The sequence below is a fragment of the Aegilops tauschii genome, chromosome 1 (genome assembly GCF_002575655.3).
Source record: "Aegilops tauschii subsp. strangulata cultivar AL8/78 chromosome 1, Aet v6.0, whole genome shotgun sequence".
Lineage (NCBI taxonomy): Eukaryota > Viridiplantae > Streptophyta > Magnoliopsida > Poales > Poaceae > Aegilops > Aegilops tauschii.
This window is the reverse complement of record NC_053035.3, coordinates 471,374,262-471,389,515: the sequence shown is the minus strand read 5'-3', so window position 1 is coordinate 471,389,515 and position 15,254 is coordinate 471,374,262.

The following is a 15,254-nucleotide window of genomic DNA, read 5'->3' as shown; positions in this document are numbered from 1 at the left end:
GCTCGATCCGAGCCGGATGTGTACCAAGGACATGCCGCACGAGGAGGTCGCCTATATGGTGAACTACCTCGCGAACTGCAAACTCTCCGAAGAGTGGCAGTTCGGCAAGGAGCCATATAGCCGAGCCAATCCACCGCCCACGGTATGCTCTCCTTGTCTCTTCTTTTTCTCTTAACTTTGTCGCCGAGTTCCTTTGGCCGACTCTGACTAGTCGGCTTGTCTTCGACAGAGTCCTTTCCTTCGGCTTGCCAGCGGGTCGGATGCGGAGCGCCGATTCGTCCCCGACCGTACGCAGCACGACCTGGAGGACCCCGACTTGGGGGCGGCCGCTATGGACGACAACACCGAGCCGGGTGGTGGCCAAGCCGGCGGCGAAGCAGGCGGCTCCGGGCATGGAGTCACCTTCGACGACTGGCCGGACGACGATGAGGCCGAAGTCGTCCTGCATCGCCGGCCGGCATCTGGACGTGGCGTGGGTTCCTCCGCTGCACCGCCTGCTCGGGGCGGAGGGCAAAAGCGTCGCGCCGCCCAGGGCTTGTTCGGTAGTCGGACGAAGAAACCCAGGGGCGGGGCGGCGGCAACCAGGCGGGAGGAGGCGGCCGCGAAGGCGGCTCGCTTATGCAAGACGGTGAAGCAACCACAGACTGTGTCGGCGTAAGTTCGAATTCTTTTGTGCACTCTTTTTTCTTTCTTTTCTCTGGTGGTTCCTGAACCCTTGTCTTTTTCTCCAAACAACCAGAGCTCCGTTGTCGCTTGAGCGGGCGGCTGCCGCCTCCGTCGTCGAGTCGCCGAGGGGGTCTGGGAGCGCCACTCGTTGCGTGGACCCCCGTGCCGACCTTCAGGAAGCGACAGAACAGAACGCGTGGGAGGCGCGGGAGGAGCGGGAGGCGCGAGAGGCGGAGGCACGGAAGGCGGCGGCCGCCCAGGCGGCGCAGGAGGAGGAGGCGGTGAAGGCGCTCGCCGACGCCGCAGCCAAGGCCCAAGCGGAGGCTGCAGCTGCGGCGGCGGCGGAGGAGGCCTTGATGGTCACCCCGCCGCGCGTCGCAGCGCCTGGGGCCATGGAGCCTCGCCAGAAGGAGCCGGCGGCGACCAGCCAGGGCTGGGGAGGGACGACGACGTCGTCGTCCTGGAGAGGGCACCGGTGCCGACCCCACCAACTGGGGCGGCTCAAGGCGGCTGGCCTGATCTGCCGCCTGCGCAGTCGGCGGGGGGCGAGCCGGCCGCGAGGACTGAGATGGCGGTCCGGATGCCGCCGAGCCGGCGCGCGGGGAAGGCTGTGTCAGAGCCACAGAAGGCCGCGTAGGAGCCGCAGCCGGCCGTGGGCTCCAGCTCGTCGGCCCAGGACGTGGAGGTGGCCAGCGCTACCTCGGGGTGGACGCCAGGCGGAGGGACGGCCGTGATGAACGTGGCCGCGCAGGACGTCCGGACCCGGCTCCAGGCCCAGGCTACGGCGCTGAGGCAGTTCACCGACGAGTTCCTTGCGACGCGGGCGGCCATCCGGGTTAGTCTTCCCATCTTGCTTCTTCTTGATCTTGATTTCTTCCGTGGGGGCGCGTCAGCGCACCCACTAGGTGTAGTCCCCGAGTTCTGAGTCGGCTGCTGAGCAGGCGGCTTGGAACTTCTTAGTGGATTTGGCTTTGCTATTCTTGTTCTTACTTCGATCTTCTGGCTATCTTGCAGGACTACCACAATCTTCGTGCGGCTGCCTTCAACTCCCAGGCTCGGGAGCTGACCCAGAAGACCGCCGACCTTACTGAGAGCCGGGGTACATGCCTTGTTCTTTATCTCACGTGGGGGCGCGTCAGCGCACCCACTGGGTGTAGTCCCCGAGATTCGGGCCGACTGCTGAGCAGTCGGGTCGGATCTTCCTCGACAACTTCCTCTTACTGTTCTTTCTTTCTCTGCCGTCTTTGCAGCGGCCAACGCCAGTTTGAGGGCACAACTAGGAGAGTCTCAGACTGCCCTCCGTGCCAAGGATGCCGAGCTCGCCGCCTTGGTGCAGGAACGCGACCGCCTGGCCAAGAAGTTGGCCGACCAGGAGGAGGGCCACAAGGCGGCTCTGAAGGCGGTGCAGGACCGCGAAGCCACCCTCCAGGCCGAGTACGAGACGGAGGCGGCTGGCTGGGCTGAAGCGAGGCAAACTCTGATCTCTGGCTATGGTCAGATCGAAGATCTGGTTGACGGTAAGCCGCCTACTTCTTCATCCTTTCTTGCCGTCTGCCGCTTTTGGCTCGATTTCTGACTTGGTGCTCTTCTCTTCTTTTCTTCTTCTTTCTTACACAGAGTATTTCCCTGGCTATTCTACCGCCGCCAACCAGATCATCGAGGCCCGCCGCCAAGCGCGAAGGCAGGCTGGCTTCGAGATTTCGCCAACCGCCGGCCGTTCGCTGGAGGAGCAGCTCCTGGCGATCCAGGCCCGCATCCAGCCGGCTCACCGACTGCTCCGCCGGCTTCAGCGTGCCGGGGCGCAAGTATTGGCCACCCTCTGGCCCGGCCAAGCAGTTCCTCGCACCCCTAGTCGAACTGCCGACTGGCTGGAGGTGGCAGTCGGCCGCTTCGAAGCCTGGAAGGCCTCGGCGGCTCGGTCTGGCGCCATGCGGGCGCTGGAGTTCGTCAAGGCCTGGTATCCCGGCCTGAGCCTGGATCAGCTGGCTAGCTGGCGGCAGCAAGCCGACACGGAGCTGGAGCCGGCGCGGCCGGCTATCATCCGGCGGGCTTCGGCGATCGCCGATTACACCGACACCAGCGTCTTCGCCCCCGAGGTAGATGACAACGGTGTCGCCCAGCCGGAGGAGTGGTTCGGGCTGAACCCGGCAGACGATGAAGACTCGGCGGAGGAGATCGACTCCAGCGACGAGGGCGAAGAGGAGGAGGAGGAGGGTGAAGACGCCGAGCCGGCTGATGGAGCAGCCGACTAGCCTCAGCCTAACCGCGCCTCCAGTACTATGTCGCGCGCGAGTGCGTCGCCTGCCACTGGTGGTGACCAAGCCGAGACCCGCTAGGCGGCCACTCCTTCAGCCGGCGACGCCGTCTCCACCGACCAGCTCAGCTTCCGCACCACGCCCTAGTCTAGTCTGCCATCTTTTGTTTTCCTATCCTGTTACTTTCGGAACAATACTCTGTTAAGTCTGCACAATTCCACCCACTGGGGGTGTATTCGAACCATGTTGATTGCTGGCCTGTTGGGGGCTTTATATGTATATATAACTTATGCATGCATTTGGCTTTTCCTCGTACTTTGCTTTTTATCCTTCTGCTGTTTCCTTTGCCGCCCTCCCTTGGTTGCCGCCTCCCCAGTCAGACAGTTGCTCTGCAATCTGTAGCTGGAGGAGTGCTTGGCCAATTCGGGGGGGGGGGAAGTACTCTAGCTTTGCTGGACTAAAGCTAAGTGTTTAGGAAGCCGGCCAGCCGGCTGTTCTGACAGCCGGCAGGCGTGTTTGGAGGCCATCTTTTTGCTATATAAGTTCGTTGTTCCTTAGCCATTTTTCGTGTGGGCATCCTTTCTGCCTTGCCTCTTGCTAGTCGGACAGTCGGTTCTTCGAGCTGCGACTTTCAACAAGAGAGGACTCGGGAGCCGGCACACTACTTTTCTGACTTCAGGTAGAACTTTTAATATAGCTCAAGGCGGCCAGTCCCCGGGCCGACTAGTCGAACCCGGTGCCAGACAAGAAATCAAATGTAATAATACATTCATGGATATGACACTTGTCATTCATAGATAAACAAAGGCAGTCCCCGAGTACTGTTCGGGGGGCCTGTTGGTTTGTACTTAATACAAAAGGGTAGCATGATACATACTGCTTTCAACTGTAAAATCTTCTCAGGAGGTTTGCGTTCCATGGTCGCTCTGACTCCTTGCCGGAGTCGTCTCTCTTGCGTGCTCTTGGTTTTGCGCGTCGATCAGGTAGTAGGAGTCGTTGCCTAGTGCCTTGCTGATGACGAAGGGGCCTTCCCAAGGGGCCGAGAGCTTGTGCTGGCCGTCTGTTCGCTGGATCAGCCGGAGCACAAGGTCGCCCTCTTGGAAGGATCTTGGCTTGACCTTGCGATTGTAGTAGCGGCGCAGCCCTTGCTGGTAGATGGCGGACCGGCTGAGTGCTAACAGCCGACCTTCTTCCAGTAGGTCGACGCCGTCTTCTCTTGCTTCCTTGGCCTCCTCCTCCGTGTACATGGTGATCCGAGGCGAGTCGAACTCGATGTCTGTTGGGATGACAGCCTCGGCACCGTACACGAGGAAAAATGGAGTAAAGCCGGTTGACTTGTTGGGTGTAGTGCGCAGACTCCAGAGGATAGCCGGCAGCTCATCGAGCCAACAGCCGGCCGATCGCTCCAGTGGTACAACCAGTCGGGGCTTGATGCCGGAGAGGATGAGTCCATTTGCTCGCTCGACCTGGCCGTTTGACTGCGGGTGGGCAACGGACGCTAGGTCCAGTCGGATGCCCTGCGTCGCGCAGAAACGTGCCAGTGCTCCTTTGGCGAAGTTCGTGCCGTTGTCGGTGATGATGCTGTGCGACACGCCGTACCGAGTAGTGATGTCAGTGATGAATGTCACGGCAGTCGGCCCGTTCAGCTTCTTAATCGGCTTTGCTTCGATCCACTTTGTGAACTTGTCCACAGCGACAAGTAGATGCGTCAAGCCGCCGCGGGCTGTCTTGAAAGGGCCCACCATGTCCAGTCCCCAGACGGCAAAAGGCCAGGTGAGGGGAATGGTCTTGAGTGCAGAAGCCGACAGGTGTTGTTTGGAACTAAAAACTTGGCATCCTTTGCAGCTCTTGACTATTTCTTTAGCATCCTCCAAGGCAGTCGGCCAGAAGAAACCATGGCGGAAAGCCTTGGCCACGAGTGATCTTGAGGCTGCGTGGTGGCCGCATTCGCCTTGGTGGATATCCTTGAGGATTGCCACTCCTTTTTCTGGCTCGACACAACGCTGGAAGACTCCAGTGACGTTGCGCTTCACAAGCTCTCTGTTGATTATTGCATATGCTGCGGCTCGTCGTTGCACTAATCTTGCTGAGATCTCATCAGCCGGCAGCTCTCTGCTGACCAGGAACTTGAGTATGGGCTGGGCCCATGACGGAGCTGTGACTTCTTCTTCTGTTAGTGTAGCCACCATGACTCGGGTGGGTGGGTTGGGTTGCACGGCATTGGAGTCGGCCATCGCTTCTTGTGTCGTTGCAGTCCCCGGGCCGACTACTGCAGTCCCCGGGCCGGGTGCGACTACGGCAGTCCCCGGGCCAGTTGTTGAAGTCCCCGTGCCGCCTGCGGGGTTTCTCCAGTCGGATCCGGCTGCATCTGGCGCAGGCGGTACGAAGATAGAGTCCGACTCTGGAGACGGCTTGATGGACGGCTTGAGGAGGCGCTGGAGGGAGACGCCAGTCGGTATGGCTTGTCGGGTGGAGCCGATCCGTGCTAGGGCATCTGCTTGGTCGTTGTCGGCCCTTGGCACGTGGAGGAACTCGCAACCTTCGAAGTATCCGCTGATCTGCTGGACGAGGAATCGATAGCTCGCCATGTTCGCGTCCTTGGCGTCCCAGTCGCCAGACGACTGCTGGACCACCAAGTCTGAGTCGCCGTAACACAGGATCCGGCGTATGCCGAGCTCTTTGGCTAGCCGGAGCCCATGTACGAGCGCCTCGTACTCGGCCACGTTGTTGGAGGCGGCGAAGTGGATCTGCAGCGTGTACTTGAGCTTGTCACCTTTGGGAGAGGTGAGGACGATGCCGGCTCCCAAGCCGGTGCGCATCTTGGACCCGTCAAAGTGCATCCGCCAATGGGTAGAGTCGGGAGCCGGCGGTAGGTACTGGGTCTCGGCCCAGTCGACGAGGAAGTCGGCCAATGCTTGGGACTTGATGGCGGTGCGGGGTTGGTAGAAGATCGTGTAGGGCGCCAGTGCAGTGGCCCATTTAGCCACCCGGCCGGATGCATCCCGGCTGCCTATGATCTCGGCGAGCGGGGCGGTGCACACGACCGTGATGGGGTGCTCTTGGAAGTAGGGCTTCAGTTTCTTGGCGGCGAAGTATACCCCATAGCACATCTTCTGGTAGTGCGGGTAGTTCTGCTTTGAGCTGGATAGCACTTCGCTTAGGTAGTACACCGGCCTCTGGACTAGCTGGGCTCGGCCTTCTTCCGGGCGTTGGACCACAACAATAGTACTGACGACCCGGCTAGTCGCGGCGATGTAGAGGAGCATGGGCTCCTTTTCAGTCGGCGCTGTCAGGACAGGCGGAGTGGTCAGCATTTTCTTCAACTCATGGAAGGCTTGGTTGGCTTGGTCGTTCCACTCGAAGTGAGTGGACTTCTTCATGAGTCGGTACAGGGGAAGAGCCTTCTCTCCTAGTCGGCTGATAAAACGATTCAGGGAGGCCAAGCAGCCGGTGAACTTCTGCACATCTCGCAGTTTGGTGGGAATCTCCATCCTCTCGATGGCCTTGATCTTGACGGGGTTGCACTCGATGCTGCGTTCGGAGACCAGGAAGCCTAGCAGCTGGCCGGCTGGTACTCCGAACACGCACTTCTCGGGGTTGAGCTTGATTTGGAATCGGCGCAAGTTGGCGAATGTTTCTTTCAGGTCTTCCAGCAAGGTGCCGCGCTTCTCTGTCTTCACCACAATGTCGTCTACATAGACGTGGGCATTTCTTCCGAGTTGTTTCAAGAGGCATTTCTGCATGCAACGCTGAAAAGTGGCACCGGCATTCCTCAAGCCGAATGTCATAGTCAGGTAGCAGAAAGCTCCAAAGGGTGTGATGAAGGCAGTCTTCAGGCGGTCAGCTAGATCCAACTTGATCTGATGGTACCCTGAGTACGCATCCAAAAAACTCAACAGCTCGCATCCGGCTGTGGAGTCTATCACTTGGTCAATCCGTGGTAGAGCAAACGGATCCTTTGGGCAGGCCTTGTTCAGGCTGGTGTAGTCTATGCACATACGCCACTTGTTATTCTTCTTCAGAACCAGAACTGGGTTGGCAAGCCATTCTGGAAAGAACACTTCCATGATAAAGCCAGCGGCAAGGAGCCGGGCTATCTCTTCTCCCACGATTCTTCGCTTCTCTTCTGACAGTCGGCGGAGGGGTTGCTTGACCGGCTTCGCGTCGGCGCGGACATGTAATTTGTGCTCGGCGAAATCCTTCGGGACACCCGGCATGTCCTTTGGGGACCATGCAAAAATGTCTCGATTCTCACGGAGGAAGTCGACGAGCTCGCCTTCCTATTTACTGTCCAAGTTTGCCCCAATGACAGCGAACCTCTCCGGGTTCTCCGGGTCCAGAGGTATCTTCTTCGTCTCTTTGGCAGGCTGGAAGGAGCCCTGCGCATCACAATCTTTGGGGTTGGGGGACAGGGCCGGCTGCTTGCCGGCCATGGCCACAACCCGCTCCAGCATCTTCTTCTGCTCTGCCACCACGAGGGACTCGGCCAGCCGGCTGCTGGCCATGGCACACTCGATGGACTTCTTGTAATCGCCGGCTACCGTGATGATCCCCTTCGAGCTCGGCATCTTCATCTTCAGGTAGGCGTAGTGGGGCACAGCCATGAACTTGGCCAGGGCAGGTCAGCCAAGCAGAGCATGATAGGGGCTCTCCAAATCCACTACCTCGAACCAGATTGCTTCTTGGCGAAAATGATCTTTGTCTCCGAAGAGAACATCCATTTTGATCTTGCCGATTGGGGAGCAAGACATGCCGGGGATGATACCATGGAAGATGGTGCGGCTCGGCATAAGCTGCTTCGTTTTGATGTTCAGATTCTCCATGGTATCGCGGTACAGTATGTTGATACTGCTTCCGCCATCTATCAGGACGCGGGAGAATCGGGCAGCTCGCCTCTCCGTCGCGAGGGTGACATCCAAGACCATTGCATAGGAGCCAGGAGAGGGCATCACCTCTGGGTGGTTAGCCTGGCTCCAGCTGATTGGCTTCTCTGACCAGTGCATGAACTCGGGGGCGCTAGAGGCGACTGCATTAACTTCTTGATGCTGTTGGCGCCGACTGCGCTTGTCGTCGGCTTGACTGGTGAAGACGACGTAGGCGGCGTGCTCTTCAGGGAATTCGTCTTGGATGGCGCCGATTGCCGGCCGAGCCGCCGACTGCTGGGGGGCTGGAGGCGGCGGACCGGGAGGCGGAGGCGGCAACATCCCCTCGCCCTTGGTGATTCGCGTGAGCCAGTGGCATTTTCGGGTCGTGTGGTTAGACGGCTTCGCGCCGCTGTGGAATTTGCAGGGGGCGTCTAGAGCCTGCTCGTAAGAGAAAGTCGGCTGCCAAGCCGGCCTGCCACCCTTCTTCTTGGGAGCGGGCCGTTCTTCGGGCTGCTCATCTTCAACTGTGGCCACCTGTCGACTGGTGGAAGTCGGCATGGGGGCCTTGCGCTTGTGATCGTTCTGGTAGGGGCGCCGATTATGGTCGCCAGCCGGCGTCTTGGGAGCCGGAGCAATCACCTTTCCCGAGGCGTCTACTCGAAGCTCGGTCTTCATCGAGGAGTCGGCCGTGGCGTACTTGTCCGCGATGACCAGCAACTCGTCGAGGGTAGCCGGCTCGTCGCAGAGGAGTCGGTGCTTGAGGAGGGTGCCCTCTCGGCACCCGGCGGTGAAGTACTCAATGGCCTGAACCTCGTGCACCCCCTCGCAGGAGTTGCGGAGCTCGGCCCACCGCGTGAGGTAGTCGGGGGTCGACTCGTTGGGTCCTTGGACGCGGAGGGAGAGCTGGCGAGGCTTGGGAGGCCGCTTGTAGGTGCTGGTGAAGTTGCGGACGAAGACTTCTGTGAAGTCCAGCCAACTGTTGATGCTGTAGGGCTTGAGGCTGTTGAGCCATGTGCGCGCCGTGCCTTGCAGCATGAGGGGGACGTACTTCACGGCGACGCGCCGATTGCCGTTGGCTATGCTGACGGCCGTGGAGTAGTCGATGAGCCAATCTTTCGGCTTCACTGAGCCGTTGTACTTGGGCGTGTCTCTGGGGAGCGAGAACCCTATGGGGAAGGGCTCGTCGCGGATGCGGGGGCCAAAACATGGCGGGCCGACATCGTCTTCTTCTTCTAACGCCAAGGATCGAGCAAGGCGGTCGATCCGGTGGCGGGCGTCGTTCTCGCCGACTCCTTCTCGGCGGCCGAGTCGGTCGCCAAGTGTCGGGTGCGTGATAGGCGGCGGGGTGAGACGTCTCTCTCTTCGAGGCGGGGGAGGAGGCAGATTTCCTTGGTGCTCCACCGCTCGTGGGCGGCCTTCCGCGTCGCGTTCGATGGTGATGCGAGTCCGGCTGCGGCTAGCAGCCGACTCCTTGTCTTTCTTCTGGTGGGCACCGCTCGCAGTCGGCGAGCGGGACGTCGCGGCGTGCTCCCGGCGCGGGGGATGACTATTAGCACGGGCCCCGGCTTCGTGCCGTTCTGCAGCCGCGTCGATCAGCTGCTGGATCCCTCTTGTCATGTAGGGGAGCTCATCGGCTCCCAGCCCATTGAGCTCTTCTGCGGCCACCTGAGCGGCTCACAGATTCTCGAGCGGGGTGGCGTATACGGGGCGATCTGCCCCCAGCATGCCGGCGACGGCCGCGCCGCGCTTCTGGACGAAGCCGGCTCGGCTCGGGCCGCTAGGCGGCGCGGTCGACTTCGCGCTGGTGGGCCTTGGTGAGGCGTCTCATGGAGGCTATCTTCTGGCCTTCCGCGATGAGGGCGAGGCGGCGTGCCTCCAGGGTCTCGGCGTCGGCGTCGGCCGGGATGGGGACGGAGAGGTCGTGCATCGCCGCTTGCAGGGCGTCGTGGGCATTCTCGCCCGAGTTGGCGACGTGGCTGATGACCAACACTTCGGTGACGGTGCTGCTTCCGCTGTCAGCTCGAGGGAGGGGATCGTCGAAGACCACCACGTCGGAGGGGTAGGCGTCGAGCGATGCCGTGTCGGAGTCGACGAGCATCGGGTTGGTGGAGCCGACCGACTCCACATCTGCAGTAGGCTCGCTGGAGACGTGAAGCTGGTCGAGGAGGCTGACGAGGCGGCTCTCGGGGTAGTCCGTGCCTGCGTCGGACGCAGGCTCGTCGGAGAGGCGAGTCTCGCCGAGCAGATCGGCGAGGCAGCTCGCTGCGCAGGCGTCGTCGACGCCTTGCAGCGCGTCGAGGCAAACGCCATCGGGCGCAGCAGGCTGGCTGCGCTCGCGGGGGAGGAAGAGGGTTCCCGTCCAGAACAGGTCTCCGGATGACGGTGCACCTGGCCCCACGGTGGGCGCCAAATGTCGGGTGGTAGGTGCGACATATGCCAACGGGTGGCTTATCATTGTGGGTGCCAATAAGACGTCGCCGGTGCCTGGAAACGGGATGAGGCGAAGACATGCACGCCGGTGGATCTTACCCAGGTTCGGGGCTCTCCGAGGAGATAACACCCCTAGTCCTGCTCTGCGGGGTCTCCGCATGATCACTAGATCAGGAAAAGGTAGCTACAATCGCTCCTAGAGCTGTTGGGTTCAAGGGAGAAGAAGAACAAGGCTAGCTCTTGCTTCTCTCTCTCTATGGTGTGTGTGCTATGCTCAGAAGCCAACCCTTTGCATGGGTGCCCCGGGGGGTTTATATAGGCCCACCCCCCGGGGGTACAATTGTAATCCGGCTGGGCTCTGGTCCCAGCCGTCAGTGTCTACGCTCGCCGGCTTCTCCGCCGGCTGTTGGGGCCCGCCGACTAGTGGGTCCCGCCGGCTGCCTACCTCTTGGTCGACAGGCCGGCCCCACCGCCTAGGATCTTGTCGGCGGCTGCTTACTGTAGCCTCGCCCCTGATGACGAGGGCTTCGTTGAGGTAATCGTGGCTACAGTGAGCCGCCTCGAGGGCCCTCACTGTAGCCTTACCTCGTCTTGTCTCCTTAATGTGGCGCATGCTTCGAGGGAGGGGGTAGCCGACTTCTGGGGGCCGGCTACGCCCTTGGCCGACTGGGGGAGGCCGAGCCGCCTCCGCGCCTCTCTCTGGCCGAAGGGACCCACCGCCCGTGGGCCGTACTGGCGTCGTCCGTGGGTGACGTCGAGGCTGGCATGGCTACAGTGCCGAGCCGGACGGGAGATGGCCGTCCCGTACGGCGTCCTGTGGCCATGCCTGCCTCGGATTTCGGGGGTAGTGGGCCATGCTGTGGCCACACCCCGTCTTGTCGCCGTTATGTGGCGTAGCTTTGGTGGTTGCGGTCTTGGCCGGCCTCTTGGAGTCGGTGCTCTTCGAGGCCGGCTTCCTGGAGTCGGCCACCCCGTGGTTGTCCTGGGGGGAGGTTGCTCAGGCCGGGCCGCCTTCCATGAGTCGGCTTCAGAGGTAGCCGGCCAGGGGAGGCGGTCCAGTGCTTGAAGGCCCAAAGGCCTGATAATTTTTTGGAAGAGCCAGGGGCAGTCGGTTAGGCTACCCGTGGCCATTTACTCCGACAGACGTTCCCGTTGCTTCTGTGTGAGTGTTCTTCTTTCGCTTTTACTCGACGTTCTGTGCTGTTTATTTTTCCCTTGGTTTAACCGAATGAATCTTGAAACTGGCAGTGCGGCTACCTCTAGGACCTCTGCTTATAAGAACGAGGATGAGGAAATGGAAGATGCGGCGACCTCCAATCCGGGTACAATCCTCGTGATTTTATCTTCGATTTGTCGATTGAACTGCGATATATCCAATCGGGTGATGAAACTTTGGCGACTGATCTTTTTACAGCCCTCAACATCATTGACCTCCCCGACGACGACGAGGACGAGCCACAGAGGCCCTTGGGGAGAAGAAATAGGAAAACGTCCGCTGGCAAGACGCTTCAATCGACACCGATGGCGGAACCGGTAATTCAGGATGCTGGCGATGCCAATCGGACTTCCGTCTCCTTCGCCATACCGTTGTCGAGTGCTCGGCCTTCCTCGTCAGCTGCACAGACTCCCACCGATCCACCTTCACTTTTTGCTACACATCACGTCCCAGAGGACCAAGTGGGTGCTGCAAAAGAGGCTATACGCCAGGCGGGCATTATGATGGAGAAGATGAAGATGGTGCGGGAAGCCAGCCAAGCTGCTTATGATGCCAGCTCCGCTCTCCAGAGCAACGTCCAGGTTAGTAGATCGTCGACTGACTCCTTTGGCTTGTTCTGTTAGGATATGGTACCTGAAAACTTTCTTTCCAAGAATCTTTGCATCTGTCTGCGCCTTGCATCTGTACACCCACTGGGTGTTTTGATTTGTCACTGAACAGATTCGCACTTTGAGCTGATAATGTTGTTGTCGATTGAATCTTTTGACCAGTGGGGGCACGCTGAGTGCACCCACTGGGTGTAGTCCCCGAGACCATAATTGACTGCGGGCAGTCGACTATGGTCTGAGCATCAGAATTTGAATTTCTTCACTCGGTCTGGTCGGGCCATGTCGAGTGGAACTTTGAACCAGTGGGGGCACGCTGAGTGCACCCACTGGGTGTAGTCCTCGAGACCGTGGTCGACTGCTGGCAGTCGACTATGGTGTGAAGACTCTGTTTTTTGCACTCGTGCTGGACAGGCCTTGTCGAGTGTAAACTGAACCAGTGGGGCCACGCTAAGTGCACCCACTGGGTGTAGTACCCGAGACTACTGTTGGATGTTCGATTCGGCAGTAGTCTTAGAATTTGTTGGCTTTATCCTTTTACCTCTCCGAAATAACCAATCTTTTCACCAGTCGACTGACCTGTTCTTTGGTTGCAGAAATCTTGTGATCTTGGAGCTCGTTTTGCTGACCTGGAGAAGCAGCAGATTCAGCTCAACCTCGATCTGGAGCTGGCCAAGACAGAACTGCAGAAAGCCAAGGATGACGCCGCTGGTAAGGAAGACCTTTCGACTGAGTTTCCCCTGAACCGGATTTCATTCTGCTTTTTCTGAATCCAACATTATTTCTTTCAGAGAAACTGAACCAAGCTCTGGCGAAAACGGATCAAGATCTGGCGGCCGCGCAGAAAAAAGCTGATGAGAAAACCGCGCTCGCTGAACAGAAGTTGGCTTCAGTCGGCAAGTTGGAGGAAGAAAACTCCAGGCTGAAAACTGCCCTTGATGAAGCCAATAAGGAAGTGACTCGCCTGAAAAAGGACAAGGAAAATCTGAACGAGAAGATGGAAGGTATTGCCCGCAGGAGGAACGATCTAGAGAATTATCTGGGAAGCCTTGCTAAGAAGTTGTTCGTCATGCTTGAAGGTGTTTCCTTTGATCCGACTGGTTTGTTCTTGTCGACTCGACATATGATCATTGGCTTACCCTTGAATTGTGTATGCAGAGTTTTGCCGGGACTTCGAGGAAGAGACCGGGCGAATTGAACCAAGCTTGGACCCCATCAACTCTCCAGTGAAGGATGAAGCTGCCATGAACGTGCTCCGACTGAAATCCCGCATCACTGGTGTTGTCGATTATCTCGCCCGACTGAAAGTCGCGATGTCGCGGATTGACGCAGCTCTCTGGCCCATGGCAACACTTCAGAATGACCTCGAGTCTATGATGGCTCGGCTCAATGAAGCTCCCAGTCGAATTCAAGAATGGAAGAAGTCTTCTGCCCGGTGCAGCGCTGATGTGGTACTATCTCTGGTTCGCGTCCACTGTCGAGAAGCTCGGGAAGAGAAGCTAGTGGCGATTAAAGTTGCTAACACCAAGAGGCACGACTTCCAGTCCTTCATGGAGACTTTCATTGCTGCCGCCACTCGGATTGCTGACGGGATCGACCTGGACGAATTCGTCGAGCCTGCCAGCCCTCCTCCTGCGGAGTGAACAAACTTTTATGCTCTGCCTTAAATTTGCCTCGGAATGCCGAGTGATTTTGTAACCGTTAAACTCCTTCGGGCTGAACGCCCGAGTACTTTGATCCGTGGTCTTGAACTTTAGAATTTATCTGAACTTGATTTATCTCTGAATATGCTTGTATTTGTCTTCGAGTGGAATTTGTTCTTCACACGGAATAATCTTTGTGCTTCAGATGTAGCTCTGAGGTTGATGCTCCAGTCGACCTGCACCTCGTCGTCCTTGCGGATAAGGGTGGAGCACATGTTGTACTTGTGGCGCAGCTCCGAAGGAGAAAGTTGCAGTCGACCTGCACCTCGTCGTCCTTGCGGATAGGGGTGGAGCGCATGTTGTACTTGTGGCGCAGCTCCGAAGGAGAAAGTTGCAGTCGACCTGCACCTCGTCGTCCTTGCGGATAGGGATGGACTTCGAACTTAGGCAAGTACTAGACTGCAGCTAAGCCCCCGAGTGGGAGGGTTGCTCACCACTCGATAGGATTTTTCAAACTTAGGCGAGCACTGGACCGCAGCTAAGCCCCCGAGTGGGAGGGTTGCTCACCACTCGATAGGATTTTTCAAACTTAGGCGAGTACTGGACTGCAGCTAAGCCCTCGAGTGGGAGGGTTGCTCACCACTCGGTAGGATTTTTCAAACTTAGGCGAGTACTGGACTGCAGCTAAGCCCCCGAGTGGGAGGGTTGCTCACCACTCGGTAGGATTTTTCAAACTTAGGCGAGTACTGGACTGCAGCTAAGCCCCCGAGTGGGAGGGTTTCTCACCACTCGGTAGGATTTTTCAAACTTAGGCGAGTACTGGACTGCAGCTAAGCCCCCGAGTGGGAGGGTTGCTCACCACTCGGTAGGATTTTTCAAACTTAGGCAAGCACTGGACCGCAGCTAAGCCCTCGAGTGGGAGGGTTGCTCACCACTCGGTAGGAATTTTCAAACTTAGGCGAGTACTGGACTGCAGCTAAGCCCCCGAGTGGGAGGGTTGCTCACCACTTGGTAGGATTTTTCAAACTTAGGCGAGTACTGGACTGCAGCTAAGCCCCCGAGTGGGAGGGTTGCTCACCACTTGGTAGGATTTTTCAAACTTAGGCGAGTACTGGACTGCAGCTAAGCCCCCGAGTGGGAGGGTTGCTCACCACTCGGTAGGATTTTTCAAACTTAGGCGAGTACTGGACTGCAGCTAAGCCCCCGAGTGGGAGGGTTGCTCACCACTCGGTAGGATTTTTCAAACTTAGGCGAGTACTGGACTGCAGCTAAGCCCCCGAGTGGGAGGGTTGCTCACCACTCGGTAGGATTTTTCAAACTTAGGCGAGTACTGGACTGCAGCTAAGCCCCCGAGTGGGAGGGTTGCTCACCACTCGGTAGGATTTTTCAAACTTAGGCGAGTACTGGACTGCAGCTAAGCCCCCGAGTGGGAGGGTTGCTCACCACTCGGTAGGATTTTACAAATTTAGGCGAGTACTGGACTGCAGCTAAGCCCCCGAGTGGGAGGGTTGCTCACCACTCGGTAGGATTTTACAAACTTAGGCGAGTACTGGACTGCAGCTAAGCCCCCGAGT